Genomic DNA, 15533 nt, shown 5'->3' with positions numbered 1-15533 from the left:
CCCCGAAGTCATGACGTAAGTTGAAACCCAAGAGTTGGACACTCAACAAACTGTGCCACCCAAGTGCCCCCGCTGTGTAACGTTTTTGAGATTTTATAAGTTCCTGAGAGATTTGTCTTGTGCCTGTGGGAGAGGAAGGGTGTTCTAAGCTCTCTCATGTGTGACTGCAGTCAGGTAAAGCTTGGGCTACTTGACTTTGGGCTTTGCCTCTACCTCCACTGTCTTCCATATTGTCCTTAGCTGGTGTAACATGGAGGCTCTTGCCTTAGCATGCTAGTCCACCCCTCAGACCCTAACATAGGCTCCATAACCTTAGCACTAAGCTCCTCTCTCGAATCTAATTCCTAACCAAAATGATTTGGGCAGGGGGGTGAACTAGTTCATGCTCTTTTTTACTCAAACATGCCACACCACCATTTCTATCACAGCTGCCTCTTGTTGGTGCTAGATGACATTAGTCATCATTACTGCATAACTTATTACCCCAGCACTGAGTGGTTTAAAACAACAAATACGTATTACCTCTTTTTCTGCCACTCAGAATTCAAGAGCAACTTAGCTGCGTGGTTGTTGGTCAGGGTCTCTAATGAAGCTGCTGTCAAGATGTCAGTAGGGCTGCAATTATCTGGAAGTTTGGCTGGGGCTCATGGACTCACTTCCAAGGTCACTCATGTCACTGTTGGCAGGAGGCCTCAGTCCTCACTGGCTATTGGCCAAAGACCTCGGTTCTTTACCATGTAGGCTTCTCCCTAGAGATTCTGAAGATCCCTCAGGATGTGGCAGCCGGCTCCCCCAGAGCGAGTGATTTGACAGAGAGAAACATGTAAAAGACTAATGCGTTTTACTTATAAAACAATGTTACATGGGACTCAATTGTTTATGAGGCTTCTAAAGCAATTAAGGGAAGTTTGATATCTAGAATGAAAGAGATGATAATCCTGCTCTATGATTATTCTCATTTGTTATTTAAATAGCTGCCAGACATTGTGAATTTGATGCTGTGAGACTGAATCTGCAAAAAGGGGGATAACAACAATAAACTTTAAATTACAAAAATCAAGTTTTGCCATATAATTATGGTACTTGAACAGGAAATTGATATGAGTGTTATTTTAACCCGAGTCACACACAAAATAACATTGTTTCTATAAGGCTTTTCAGATTTTTTTTTTAATGCACACAGGAAGAAAATAGATATAAATATCCTAATGTATCAGCCTTCTCCCAGGGATAAAATAGAGCAAAAATGTTGATTGGGTATATGGCATTACCCTCATCTTCAAAATAGTATCAGTAGAAACGTTCAGGAAAGCTGAAGAGAGCATTTTATTTTATTGTAATTATTTCCTCTAAATTAAGCATAATTTGCAAATTCAATAGTGAAAATAGAGGAAGAAAGGACCGAATACGAACAACTCTTTTATTTAATGGAACAATCATGCAGATCATTATTAAAGAAATACACATTGTTTAAAATAGTATGAACCTATAATAGACAAAGTATGAATTTAGGCACATTTACATAGTATCTCATTTCAGAAATAATGTATTCTAGTATTTTCACCATTATTGATCTAGCAGACATTTAATCTTTATTGGGAACATGGGCCATCCTCACAAAGCTGTGTTGTTGTTGTTTTATAGCTTCCTGCTCTGGTAGCAATTCATCAGCTACATCTGATAAAGAAGCCTTTGATAGCAATTATAAATCAATGATTTTCATCAAAACAAAATGAAACATAATTGAAAGAATGCTGAAAGTAAATGAAACATATCCTGTAGGGAAAATATTATACACGGATCGTATGGAGGCATGATTATTGGTATTTAAAACAAAACAGATGAACAGTTTAGATATGAAAACCCATTAAAAGGTATCTGCATATTTCTCTGATGATACAGAGAACAACATCTGGGTTAATGACCTAAAGCAACTTAAACTACCTCTGAGATTCTACAATGAAATTGATTAAAAGGAGTTGATTTCAGAGGGCATCTTTGTCCAAATTTTGGTTAAAGGGAAGGAGCATTCGTGAGCCATCAAACCCCATGTGTGTGTCACAATTATGGCCACTTACTTGCTCCTTAAGCATGTGCTTAAGGAGATTTTGTTCAAGGCAACACAAGTCATCAAATCTCATGCTAGAAAGTGTTTAGGTTGTTAACCTATAACACATCATCCAGCTGTGTGACAGTCTGAATGTAGCAGGTTACTGGTGTGATTTGAGAGGTGTGTGGTGTGGGTGAAGAATGAAAAGAGATGCTTGCACCAACAATTTTCCTCTGGATAGTTCTGAGCTTTCTTTCTTCCCCTCCCCCAAATTCCTCCACTGCTGGTGCTGCTGTTTCAGCCGCTATCTCAACCATATAATTAAGGACTTAGCCTTCTGGTGTTGAATCATTCTGTGTCAGGCATTTTCTTTAATTCTTAAATATCAGTGTGAAAAGTAAACCTTTCACCTAATACATTAAAATGCAGTCAAAAACAAAGACTAACAAAGAAAGAGGACCAGGCAGAAATAACAAGGACGCACAAGACAACCATTAGCTAAATCTCCTTAACTCAGGTTAGCTTTGCTACTTTTAAAATGCAAATGTATGTCAGGAAACAATGATGATCATAAAAGCTCATCTTTATTGAATGTGTACTATGAGCTAGACACTGTACTAAGTGCTTTGCCATCATGTATTCATTTATTTAGTCAGTTACTAAGTGCCCAATACTATTCTTTGTACATGGGTTATGGTAATGAAGACAATAGATACTATCCAGGCTTTTCTGGATATAAAGTATTTACTAGTGGGGAGAAAGCAAACAAACTGATAAACAATGTATCAATAGGTGATGAAGGCTATGTTGAAAATAACAGGAAAGATGGTTTGAAATCAATGTCACTATCTCATTTAATATTCCGAACAAACCTAAGAAGTACAAGTGAGAAAACATGAGGTTCTGAGAGGTTAAGTAACTAGAGCAAAGTCACACAGTATTTTTTTACAATGGTTTAACAAAGTTCTTTAGTAAAATTTTTAAAAATGAATATTTAAGAATTTTCTCAGCTTAAATCGTTTTCCTTTTCCACCCCCAAAGAAAATGCAAAATTATCAGCACCTACACACATATACACTCAAACTATAGTCATATTCTCTGCACAGGACTACGTTAGAATTTAAATTGCTGAAAAATCAAGACAATTCCAAGAAATGATTGCAGGGATGATTTTTTTTTCTTTGAAAAACAGGAGACAGACAGTGAAGCTATTTAGTAAAAACTATTTTCTGTGGTTATCAGAGGTTTCTTGAAGGTCACATTTCAACTAAAAGAGGATCCAAATCCAAGTTCTCCCTACCTTCCCCTTACTAACAATCTTTAGGGATACATTTTCTTCCTGCTCCTAAAAAGAAAAAATGGGATTGCTTAATATTCTCATTTTCTATAAACACTTGAAACTTGGAGCAAATGTGTCCAAATCAATGTGAACTTGACTTTTTTTTTTTTTTAAGTTTTATTCATTTATTTATTTGAGAGAGAGAGAGAGAGAAGGAGCAGGAGGGATGGGCAGAAGGAGAAGCAGATACGCCACTGAGCAAAAAGCCTGATTTGGGGGGTGCCTGGGTGGCTCAGTGGGTTAAAGCCTCTGCCTTCGGCTCAGGTCATGATCTCAGGGTCCTGGGATCCAGCCCCGCTTGGGCTGTCTGCTCAGCAGGGAGCCTGCTTCCTCCTCCCTCTCTGCCTGCTTGTGATCTCCGTCTGTCAAATAAATAAATAAAATCTTAAAAAAAAAAAAAAAAGCCTGATATGGGACTCCATCCCAGGACCCTGAGATCATGACCTGAGCAAAAAGCAGATATTTAACCAACTGGTGTGGTTACTGGAGCCACCCAGGTGTTCTGTGAACTTGACTCTTAACCATTGTATGGCTTTCATGGTCATTTTCATTTAATTATGTTCACTATTTGATGAAAGAGTGGGACAAAGAATAGCAAAGAAGAAAGGGAGAGACAATACTGTACCTCTTAGAATTTCTAAAGAAGGAAGAATCATAGTGTAGTGCCCCCACTGCCAGTCATAAAAGCCTCCTCAGTGCTAGCTGTAGGGTCCCTACCACTCTTTGCTTGTCCCTACATGCTCCTTACCATGCTGTATTTTCAATTCTTTATTTTCTTTTTTTTTAATGAAAAATGTGAAGTTTGTTGTCTTGTAATTAACTCCTTTTATCAATTTCTACAGAAGAATACATAGAAAAACCCAAGATGTTTCATTTTCTAACCATTCCACGGGGCCATGAACTGCTTGCTGGAAGGGATTCACTTCCATTTGTGTTTATATTCACAATATCTAACACAGTCTCAAGACCAAAGTTAGTGGGCAACAAATAATGGTTGGATGAATAAATTAGCAATTAAGTTAGAATCCAAGATAAAACATTTTTTTAAAGATTTTTTTGTTTATTTACTTGATAGAGAGAGATCACAAGAAGGCAGAGAGGCAGACAGAGAGAGAGGGGGAAGCAGGCTCCGTGCTGAGCAGAGAGCCCAATGTGGGGCTCAATCCCAGAACCCTGAGATCATGACCTGGGCTGAAGTCAGAGGCTTAACCACTAAGCCACCCAGGCGCCCCCAAGATAAAACATTTTTGAAGCAGGCAGCCTAAGTAATCTTTGTTTCAGATGTTCTTTCCTACAGCCCATGATACTCACAGAGCATAGGTTAAGAACTCTGACAGCAGAGTCAGAAATCTAAGGTGAGATTCTCAGTCACAGAACTTGTTAGTTATATGCTCATGTCTCTTTCCTCAACCTCTCTAAGCCCCAGCTTCTTTATCTGCAAAATATAGACAATAAAAGCATCTAACTTTTTGCTGATGCATTAGATATGATAATTTATGTTGCATTCTTAGCAATAGACCTAATACTTTGTAATTGCCTCACACATATTAGCTATTATTATTATTATTATTATTATCTTAGGTACTTGACACAGCTTATAATTAGAGCATCTTGCCCTGACTAGTTTAAGTCAATAACTTTTTAGCCAATAATTCTCCATAATAAAGCCATTGTTAACTACTCATTCTTTCTGTTGAAATCCTCCTTATCCTTTGAGGTACTGAAGACCAAACAGTTTTTGTTTTGTTTTTTTTTCAGCATAACAGTATTCCTTGTTTTTGCACCACACCCAGTGCTCCATGCAATCCGTGCCCTCTCCAATACCCATCACCTGGTTCCCCCAACCTCCCACCCCCCACCCCTTCAAACCCTTCAGATTGTTTTTCAGAGTCCATAGTCTCTCATGGTTCACCTCCCCTTCCAATTTCCCCCAACTCCCTTCTCCTCTCTATCTCCCCATGTCCTCCATGCTATTTGTTATGCTCCACAAATAAGTGAAACCATATGATAATTGACTCTCTCTGCTTGACTTATTTCACTCAGCATAATCTCTTCCAGTCCTGTCCATGTTGCTACAAAAGTTGGGTATTCGTCCTTTCTGATGGAGGCGTAATACTCCATAGTGTTGCAGACCCTAAGGTATGAAGGCTAAGATGGAAATTGTAAGTTGATAGGTTGACATTTTGGAGTAGGAGTTCTCAGAGTACCACTTAAGAAGGTACCTATTCTACTTGCTATATGGTTAAGAAGAAATACAGGGAGTTAATTCAAGAGTGATTCATTCGTGCGATTCAAAGTCTTCTGCATGACTGGCTGCATAACTGTTCTTCAGAAGCAGAGTTAGATCCTAGGATGCAGAGTTTCCCAGGGGTGTGTTTGCTCTGTCTGGTGCTCTCAGGAGCTCAGTAGCCCCAGTTTATCTTTGATGGCATTGATATATTGTCTTCTCACAAAAACATAAAAATTTTCAGCATGATGAAATTAAAATGACATCATATGGTTCAGACACTCTAATAACTTCACTGAGTTCGGTTTTTAAAGGTTTATGAGGCGTTTTTGTTCTCTTTCGAATGCAGTATACAGATAGTCAGATAGTCTCATTCCTTTTTTTTTTTTTTTTCAAATAGTCTCATTCTTACTTAGAGTTTCTTCCTTTCCCACTTATTGTTCATGTCCAATAATGATATTGATGCTGGTTGCTCCTGGATACCCTTCCTTCTACACATTGTCCTTCTACACTTTTCTGCAAAATCATTGTCTATAAAGAATTTTGAAACAAAACAAAATAGTTGCAAAACTGTCTCCCTAGCATTTGACTAGTTGAACTAAAAAATAAATAAATAAATAAAGCTAGAAACTAAACTAGACAATAAAACAGGTGCCCTCTAATATTGTGTTCTTAACAAAAATGATGAGAAGGAAGAAAAACTCAAGATGCTGAAGCAAAATTGGGCAAACTCATACAGTAAGACTCCTAGCTCTCCTGTTCTGACCATTTCCTATTCATCTCATTAGTAAAAGAGGGATCCTTCGCCCTAAATAGTGTGAAATGGCTGAACACACGACTCCTAACCATGGCGAAATGAGAATGATAGCAGTTCATTAGTCATGTAACTCACACCCCAGGGGAGGAGGACTCCACATGCCCTGCGGGGGTCACACAGGGATTACACTCAGGAGCAGAGGGAACCAAGATAACTTGTGGAAGTAACAAGTAGATGAGGCGTCTTCTGCTTCTCACTGGAGGATGTGATTGGCTTGTTTGAAAAATTTTGCAGACTAACATGGAAGTAAAATTCATTAGGTTGAGGACTAGGTGTAGTGCAGCTGGTCCAGCTGACAGAGGAACTGGTCAGGTGAGAAACCTCTCCCGCTAGGTGGGAATCATTTCTGTCTGGCAAGAGCAGAACTCACCGTAAGGCCTTTGGGGCTTGTTGATGTTATGATAGCTCTTGAAGTTTTATGTCTTACCCTTCTACTACTGAGTCCACAAATACCTGAGAATTCTCTCTAATACTCCAATACTTAGCTTGTGGAGTAAAGCTAAGTGAGTCATCTTATTTTGTCATAGAAACAAGTGATGGGAGAAACTGGTTTTGTAGGGGAAACTAACCACAATGAGTCACACCGGATGGAAGAATGGATCAGCGGCCTGATGGTACTCACTTCTTACAATGATTTTATGGTTACCAAAGCAGGGAGTAAACCTGTGTTCAACAAATCCATCTACTGCTCCTCTGGAACACACATTTTCTCTCCATCTCCAAGCCACTTTGCAACTATCTTGGGGCCATGAACCTGAGACTCAGCCAGTGGAATGTGGTAAAAGTTACAAATGCCACTTCCAGACCTATAGCAGATCCTCTATTTTCTCTTTCCTTTCCATAATGACCATAAAAGTCACAGGCTGAGAATGATAGCCTCACAGGATAAAAGGATTTTAGTTCCTCAACAACTATGGTCCTTTTCCCCCACAATATCCTCATTGGACTAGAACATAAGTGAACTATTATAAACTTTTATTATATTAAATATCCAAGGTTGGAGAAATACTTCTTACAGCAGATAGCTTATCCTAATAGATAAGCCCAGTACAGAACATTAAGAAAACAAGATATGAGAGCACAGCTTAGGTATTGTTACAAATACTAGATACCATTTCCTCTGAGTAATCCCTTTCCCCCTCCCAGTATGCCTTGTGCTGGAGGGGAAAAAAAAAAAAAAAAAAAACACCTCTACATTGTATCACAGAAAAGAAAGTCAACTCCTTTTAGGGACAGTGGAAAGAGAATCAAAAATTAAATATAATAGATCAAAGATATAGTATCCAAACAAAAGTAAGGTGAAAAGAAATGGGAAGACAGTCTACTATGTTAATAAATAAAATAAGAACAACAACAAAATAAAGCACCCCAAAATGATAAGAGAAGAATAGGAGAATAAATAAGAGATTATAAGCATTGAATTGAGGGCCAAAACAGCATCATTACAGATAAATTAGAAATAGAATAGACAGAGATGAAAATTGGATTACTGAAATAGACAAAAAATTTGAGCAAGTCACCCATAAAATCAATCACCAGATTAAAAAATAAGAAAGGGGTGGTTGGTATTGAAACAATCAAATATAAATAAATAGATAAGGAGCATAAACACCCACAATTCAACAGAAAGCTTCCTGAACCTAGAGAACTTAACAAATGCAACCAAAAGCCTTCAAAGAATTATTACCAACAAGTAACCTTCAAATAAAGAATGATTCCAGCACACTGAATCGATCTGATTACCACTAATTAAGTCATAGCTTAGTACAATCATTATATTTTAAAAATAAAGAACACAGAAGAAAAAAGGGAGAGGATAGAGAAAGAAAAACAAAGAAAGGAAAAGTGAGGAAAAGAGGAAATTCTTCAGGCCTCAGGCAGAAAACAAAAAATCTCTGCAAAGGAAAAAGAAAAAAAATCGAGGAACAGCGTGATCCAAGCCAAAACATAGGGGAGAAATATATGAAGAAATTTTCTAAAGGAAAAAGAAAAAAAAATACACCCTAAGAAGATTATACTCAATCAGGATGTCAGAACATCAAACAGACCATACAAATTTGAAGGAATTCTAGGAATATAGGACTCCTAGGCTCTTACTGGGCAAAAGAAGGAGAAGAAGAAGGAGAAAGAGAAGAAGAAACACACACACCCCAAAATCCAACTACTCATCTCAGAAATGCAAAAGCCATGTAAAGAGACCAGGGATGGAATGAAATCCACCTAACTACAGAATAAATACTAAATAGTATGGTCAAAAAGCAATGGCAGGTAAAACGATAGAAGTTATATAGTCTGGCTGTGCAAAATAAGTTCCACTGACCTGAGGGGATGCAGGCACTAATGTGAAAGGAGACAAGTAGGAGTTGGGACCCAGGCTCTGGGCTCAGATCAGAATTCTAGCCTTGCTGCTTTCTTAATAGTGTGGCCCTGGACAATTATGTGAGTTTTCCTTAGCTTAGTTTTCTCATCTAAAAAACAGGGATGAGGGACACCTGGGTGGCTCAGTTGGTTAAGCAGCTGCCTTCAGCTCCGGTCATGATCCCAGTGTCATGGGATCGAGTCCCACATCGGGCTCCTTGCTCCGCAGGGAGCCTGATTCTGACTCTGCCTGCCATGCTGTCTGCCTGTGTTCACTCGCGCTCGCTCTCTCTCTGACAAATAAATAAATAAAATCTTTAAAAAAAAAAAAAAAAAAAAAACAGGGATGAGGGGTGCCTGGGTGGCTCAGTGGGTTAAAGCCTCTGCCTTTGGCTCAGATCATGATCCCAGAGGCCTGGGATCAAGCCCCACATCGGGCTCTCTGCTCAGCAGGGAGCCTGCTTCCCTTCCTCTCTCTGCCTACCTGTGATCTCTTTCTGTCAAATAAATAAATAAAATCTTTTAAATAAATAAATAAATAAGAATGTAAAAAAATTAAAAACAGGGATGATACCTCCACCTCTTGAGCTTGTTTCAGGGATGATACGGCTTACTACACTTAAGGCATTGTAATCACTCAATAAGTGTTAGCTATTGTTAGAAATTACCTCATTTCCCACTGCAAGGACTTCAATCGATACTGCTTAAAATGGAAATAATTTTTAAGAATGACTCCAACTTCTTAATGTGTTTTATTATCTCTTGCAAGCTTAGAGAAATCTCTTATAATATCCCAGCATTTTCATATCTCTTGACCTCAACTTTAAATTAAATATTTTCATTTAGACTATAATCTCATTAAAAAGTTGTTGCCACCAATTTATATTCCTATGTGTCCATATGTATATATATATATATGTATATATATATATATTTGTAGAAAGACATCTGGGGTAAAGCTTTTTTTTAAGACTTTATTTATTTATTTATTTGTCAGAGAGAGAGAGAGAAGGAGTATGAGCACATGAGCAGGGAGGAAGGGCAGAGGTGGAAGGAGAAGCAGGCTCTCCTCTGAGCAGGGACCCCTGTGTGGAACTTGCTCCCAGGGCCCTGGGATTTGCATGCAGGAGGTTCACAGCTGGGTGATCTCAGGAGCAGCCCCCGTGGAAGAATAATGGAGACAAACTGGACACAGGGAGAAGTTGAATCCTTTTTTTTTTTTTTTAAGATTTTATTTATTTTATTTAATTTTTTAAAATTTATTTATTTTCAGCATAACAGTATCATTATTTTTTCACCACACCCAGTGCTCCATGCAATCCGTGCCCTCTATAATACCCACCACCTGGTACCCCGACCTCCCACCCCCACCCCCCACCCCGCCACTTCAAACCCCTCAGATTGTTTTTCGGAGTCCATAGTCTCTCATGATTCACCTCCCCTTCCAATTTACTCCAACCCCCTTCTCTCTAACTCCCCATGTCCTCCATGCTTTTTGTTATGCTCCACAAATAAGTGAAACCATATGATAATTGACTCTCTCTGCTTGAGATTTTATTTATTTTTATTTATTTGTCAGAGAGAGAGAGCAAGAGAAAGAGCACGAGCAGGGAGAACAGCAGGCAGAGGCAGAAGCAGGCTCCCCGCTGAGCAAGGAGCCTGAAGCCGGACTTAGTCCCAGGACCCTGAGATCATGACCTGAGCCGAAGGCAGACACTTAATCGACTGAGCCACCCAGGTATCCCGAGAAATTGAATTCTGATGCTAAGAAGATTGGTATTCAGGCCACTCTTGGCAACCACAGTGATTCTACACAAATTGATAGTAGCCTAATTTACCCCGCCCTTGCTACCAGAAGTTACTTACATATTAGATTAATATTCAAATCCATTAATGAAGTAATGCGTAAACAAAAAGTTCACCATTCAGATTATGTGCCATGTATAAAAATCTACAAGAATAATAACCTTGTATCTTTTCTTTTCAATCTTCTCTTTATTTATTATGGTTTTAGATAAGTTGACCAATAAAAAACACACTGTGTATATATTAGTTACTGCTACAGTAACACTACATAACAAACCAAACCAAATTCAATGGCTTACAGAAACAAGTACTTACTCTTTGCCCAAAGATCTATAGGTCAATGGCATTTCATCTGTTTAAACTGGGCTTTTCTGGGTGGCTCTGCTTCTGGCTTGGGTGCAGACTGCAAGGTAAGTTCAGGTTTGTTTTACATGTTTGATCTACCCAAGGTGTGCTCCCCTCAAGGCACCTAACTGGAATATCAGGACCAAGCCAAATTAAGAACCAAGCCCATTTAAAGTTCCATTTACATCATGACTACTAACATTCCATTGGTCAAAGCAAGTCACATGGCCAAACCCAATATCCTGGGATTGCTGAAGTATATTCCGCCTACAGTATGAGGGGGAGAGGGGGTGAGTACTTGCTGAACAACTGTACAAATTACCACAGACTAGTTTGCTCAACATTATAGCTGCCATTCACAGCTCTTTGATGTCATTCGTTGTTTGAAAACATTCACTCCAGCATTTTTTTAAATTTGGGGAAAATCTGATTGGAAATAGCTTTTCCAAAGTAAAAAAATGATGTATAAATAATTTAAAAATACAGTATAAATAAAAATTGCCCATAATAACATGAACAACAAATCATTACTCTTACATTTGGTATCATTATATATCCATAAGTAAATCTATTCTATAATTATATTTATATGTTATACAGCATGTCTCAGTTACCATTAAGTTATTAGCATTTTATTAGGTCGTTAAATATTTTACATAAACATGGGATGTGTAATATTCCATCACATGTTGACACTCTAATTTTTTCAATAATACCCATTATTGGGCGTCAATACACATAAATCTTTTGTGCACCTCTGATTTTTTTCTTTAGTACTTACCGCCTTCTCACTCCTTCCTCTCTTTATTTCAGCCACACTTGTCTCCTTGCTTTTCCTCAAAATTTCAGGCACATTCCAGCCTGAGGTACACTGCACTGGTTGTTTTCTAAGTCTGGAATACTCTTCCTCGAGATATCTCACATGACTTCATCTCTTACCTCACTGAAGATTTTTCTCAAAAGTCACTTTCCCTATAAAACCTCTTGTGACCCCTACCCACACTTGAAGCTGTCACCCAAACTTTGTCCTTTTTCTCATTCCCTTCATCCTGCTTTTTTAAAAAAGAATACTTAACATAATTTACTTATTTGCTATATTCACTATTTGTCTCTTTCTTTCTACTAAGATATAAGTTCTATGAAAACAAAGATATTAATCTATTTTTTCACTTAAGAGATCCCAGTGCCTAGGAAAGTGTGTAGCATACAGTTAGCACTCAATAGAGATTATATATTAATAAGCATACAAAAGTAGAATTAAAGACTATATAAGCCCCTGGGATCATGACCTGAGCCAAAGGCAGATGCTTAACCAACTGCACCACCCAGGTGCCCTCAAAGACTATACTAAACTTCTAAAAATTTAACTAATTTAACTAAAAATTTAACTATGACCCAAATTGGTCTAACTCTTGGGTATTTACCCTAAGGATACAAATGTAGCGACCCAAAGGGGCACATGCACCCAAATGTTTATAACAGCAATGTCCACAACAGCCAAACTATGGAAAGAACCTAGATGTCCATCGACAGATGAATGGATAAAGAAGATGTGGTATATATATACTATGGAATACTATGCAGCCATCAAAAGAAATGAAATCTTGCCATTTGCGACGTCGTGGATGGAACTAGAGGGTATTATGCTTAGAGAAATAAGTCAATTGGAGAAAGACAACTATCACATGATCTCCCTGATATGAGGAAGTGGAGATGCAATGTGGGGGGTTCGGGGGTAGGAAAAGAATAAATGAAACAAGATGGGATTGGGAGGGAGACAAACCGTAAGAGACTCTTAATCTCACAAAACAAGCTGAGGGTTGCTGGGGGGAAGCAGGTAGGGAGAGGGTGGTAGGGTTATGGACATTGGGGAAGGTATGTGCTATGGTGAGTGCTATGAAGTGTAATCCTGGCGATTCACAGACCTGTACCTCTGGGGCTAATAATACTTTAGATGTTAATTAAAAAACTTAAAATTTTATAAAAATATTTTTTAAAAAGAGTAGGCATTTTAAACAAAAGTAACACAAGTCATATTTTATTCACTATACTTTATACTTTTATTTCCGCATCCAAATAAAACTCTTGTACTACATAAAAATTACTTTCTATTCACTATTCATTCTTCTTGAAAGCTAATTGATAATTATTCATACATAATGTTTTCAAATTTTGTTACCAGAAAAAATCAATCCTGCTTTTGTCTAGTTGAACATGTTCCTAACATGGCTAGATCATTAAAATCCAACATATTTTACTCTTCACATAATTTAAGAACAGAAATAAAACTAAAAAGCCATAATAGAGTGTCACATAAACTTACTCAAACAAATGTTTGAGAACATTTAAGAAACATCAAAATGTTTGTTAAACATTCACTGAAGAGGTAATAGTCACGTATTCAAAGGAATTTTCTTTTGGTGTTTATAGTAGAGAAGTAAATAAGTTTAGAGTTTTATTTAGGAAATTACTAATTTCCTACTTCCTTATCTCTCTCTTTTCCAAATTTCCTTTTCTTCCTCAGATATGTTACTCTTGTTCTTAATATATGTTCTTACCTTTGAGATTTCTGTGGTGTACTTTCTTATTTTTTGTCCATTTTCTCTACTTAACAGGGACACTAAAGCACTGCTCTATCCAATTGTCATTACCTTAAAGACTCATTTTCAAACTGACTTTACATTAAATACCCACAAGGATATCAGGAATTACTGATTTTCACATGTGTTTCTATTAATCTTCAGTATATAATCTTTCGAAAGCAAACTTGTAAGAAGAAATAACTTAGAACTATTGTTGATAAAGGGAAAAACATTTTATTTCTTTTTAATGTTTATTTTTAATGTTTAAACATTATCATCTATCCTTAAAGCTTGAACCTAAGGGACAATAGAATAAATTCTTTTCTTTTTTTCTTTTTAATTTCAATCCTAACTGCCTTTACATTATCCTTGTAGAGGAAACATTTTATTTCAAATGAGAAATACCATCCATGCCAGCAGTGAACACTGACATTTTTCCAACTGCAGCTCTCTGACAGATTCATTTCTACTGAAATAACAGTAGTGGGGAACAGACTAGAGGATAACTTGCTTATTAATAACTTTTCTAAAACGGTCTTTAGGGAAAGTGATGTTGACTTCCATCCTGCCCCATCTAACAGTGGAACAAGAAGAAATTGGCTCTGATTGCAGCCAGAAAGATTTACTGTTATTATGGAAGTTTTCTTCATTCTGCTCTCCCCTCAAATTACCATCTTATCATGCCTTTCTTTCATCACAAATGTCACAAAAATAACTCCCTCTTTCTACCATGTAATCCGTGCAATGTGGCTTCCTTCTCCTTCATTCTCAGAGATCACTAGTAATCTCAGAGCAATCCCAAATGCCCTCTTCCTATTTCAGCCTCTTTAATTTCTCTGTGGCATGTGACTCCTTTGACCTTCCTTCATGGAACTAGTCTAGTTCTCTCTGAACATAATTGTCTAGTGTCTCAGCTGGATCTGTATCTTAAGAGTAGGTATTCCCTATGTCATCTTCCCTTTGTCTCCTTCATCGCACACTTTCTTCAGGGTTTTAGTCATTTCCGTGGCATTTAGATGCCCTATATTATTGTGTGCTTGGGTTAAATGCCAATTTCAGTACATATCCTGTTGTTTTGTTTTGTTTTTCCTGTTTCCACAGCCTCCCTTCTATTGTTTGCTCTGGCTAAAATGATCTCTTCAAGATCATTTTTCAAAACTCAGCTTAAGTTGCCATCTTCTCCATAAAACCTTCTACAAATGGAAGTGAGCATTCTTTACCATGAACACCCATATTAATTTTTTTCATATATTTTTTTAGTGAGAACATGAAAGTTGTCTCTTAGAAAATTTCTCTTGTACAATACAGTATTAACTATGCTTACCATGTTATACATTAGATCCTCAGAACTTAACTGTGAACTGTTACAAAGTGGGCTGGGACCTGAACATCCTAGCTGCTTGCAAATTTTTTGTTTTTTGTTTTCTTTGAGCAATGCTGTCTCAAATCAGGGAATTCCACTATGAGAAAGTGCCCAAAATACAGAAGGAAAAGTGAAATATCACCTGTCTTTCTTCAGAGACTTGGGCAGTCATGGAGGCAAGCAGAAGATGGTAGGGATGGAAAGCTGGATCTCCCTTTCCTGTTGGCACAGCAAGAAGGCAAAAAGGATACTGAAAAAATGGGATCTGAGCTGTAGGTAAGGCCCATCTGAGCTCTCAGAAGGTCAGAGACAGGACTTCTTTCTTTGATAAGGTTAAAGAATATTCCATTGTATGTATACCAAATTTTCTTTATTCGTTCATCCGTTGGTGAACAACACTAAGATCGTTCCCTTGGTTGTTGTGAAAATGCTACCATGCATGGGAGTACAGATACCTCTTCAAGACAATGGTTTCATTTCCTTTGGATATATACCTAGAAGTGGGATTACTGGATCATATGGCAGTTTTAATTTCTTGAGGAAACTTCTTACTGCATCAGTTTATATTGGTTGCATGAATGTAGTTGCACCAATTTTCATTCCCACCAGTGTACAAGAGGTCCTTTCTCTCCACCTTTGTTATGGT

The 15533-nt window shown here is 37.6% G+C and overlaps 1 pseudogene; it reads right to left on the bottom strand.

The window, feature by feature from the left end:
- LOC131827828 (small ribosomal subunit protein uS2-like) overlaps window positions 1–15533 on the bottom strand; it is a 183511-nt pseudogene that overhangs the window by 124844 nt on the left and 43134 nt on the right.

This window comes from Mustela lutreola, chromosome 3, assembly GCF_030435805.1.
Source record: "Mustela lutreola isolate mMusLut2 chromosome 3, mMusLut2.pri, whole genome shotgun sequence".
NCBI lineage: Eukaryota > Metazoa > Chordata > Mammalia > Carnivora > Mustelidae > Mustela > Mustela lutreola.
Note: the sequence above shows the minus strand (reverse complement) of the source record. Positions and strands in the feature narration are given on the sequence as shown.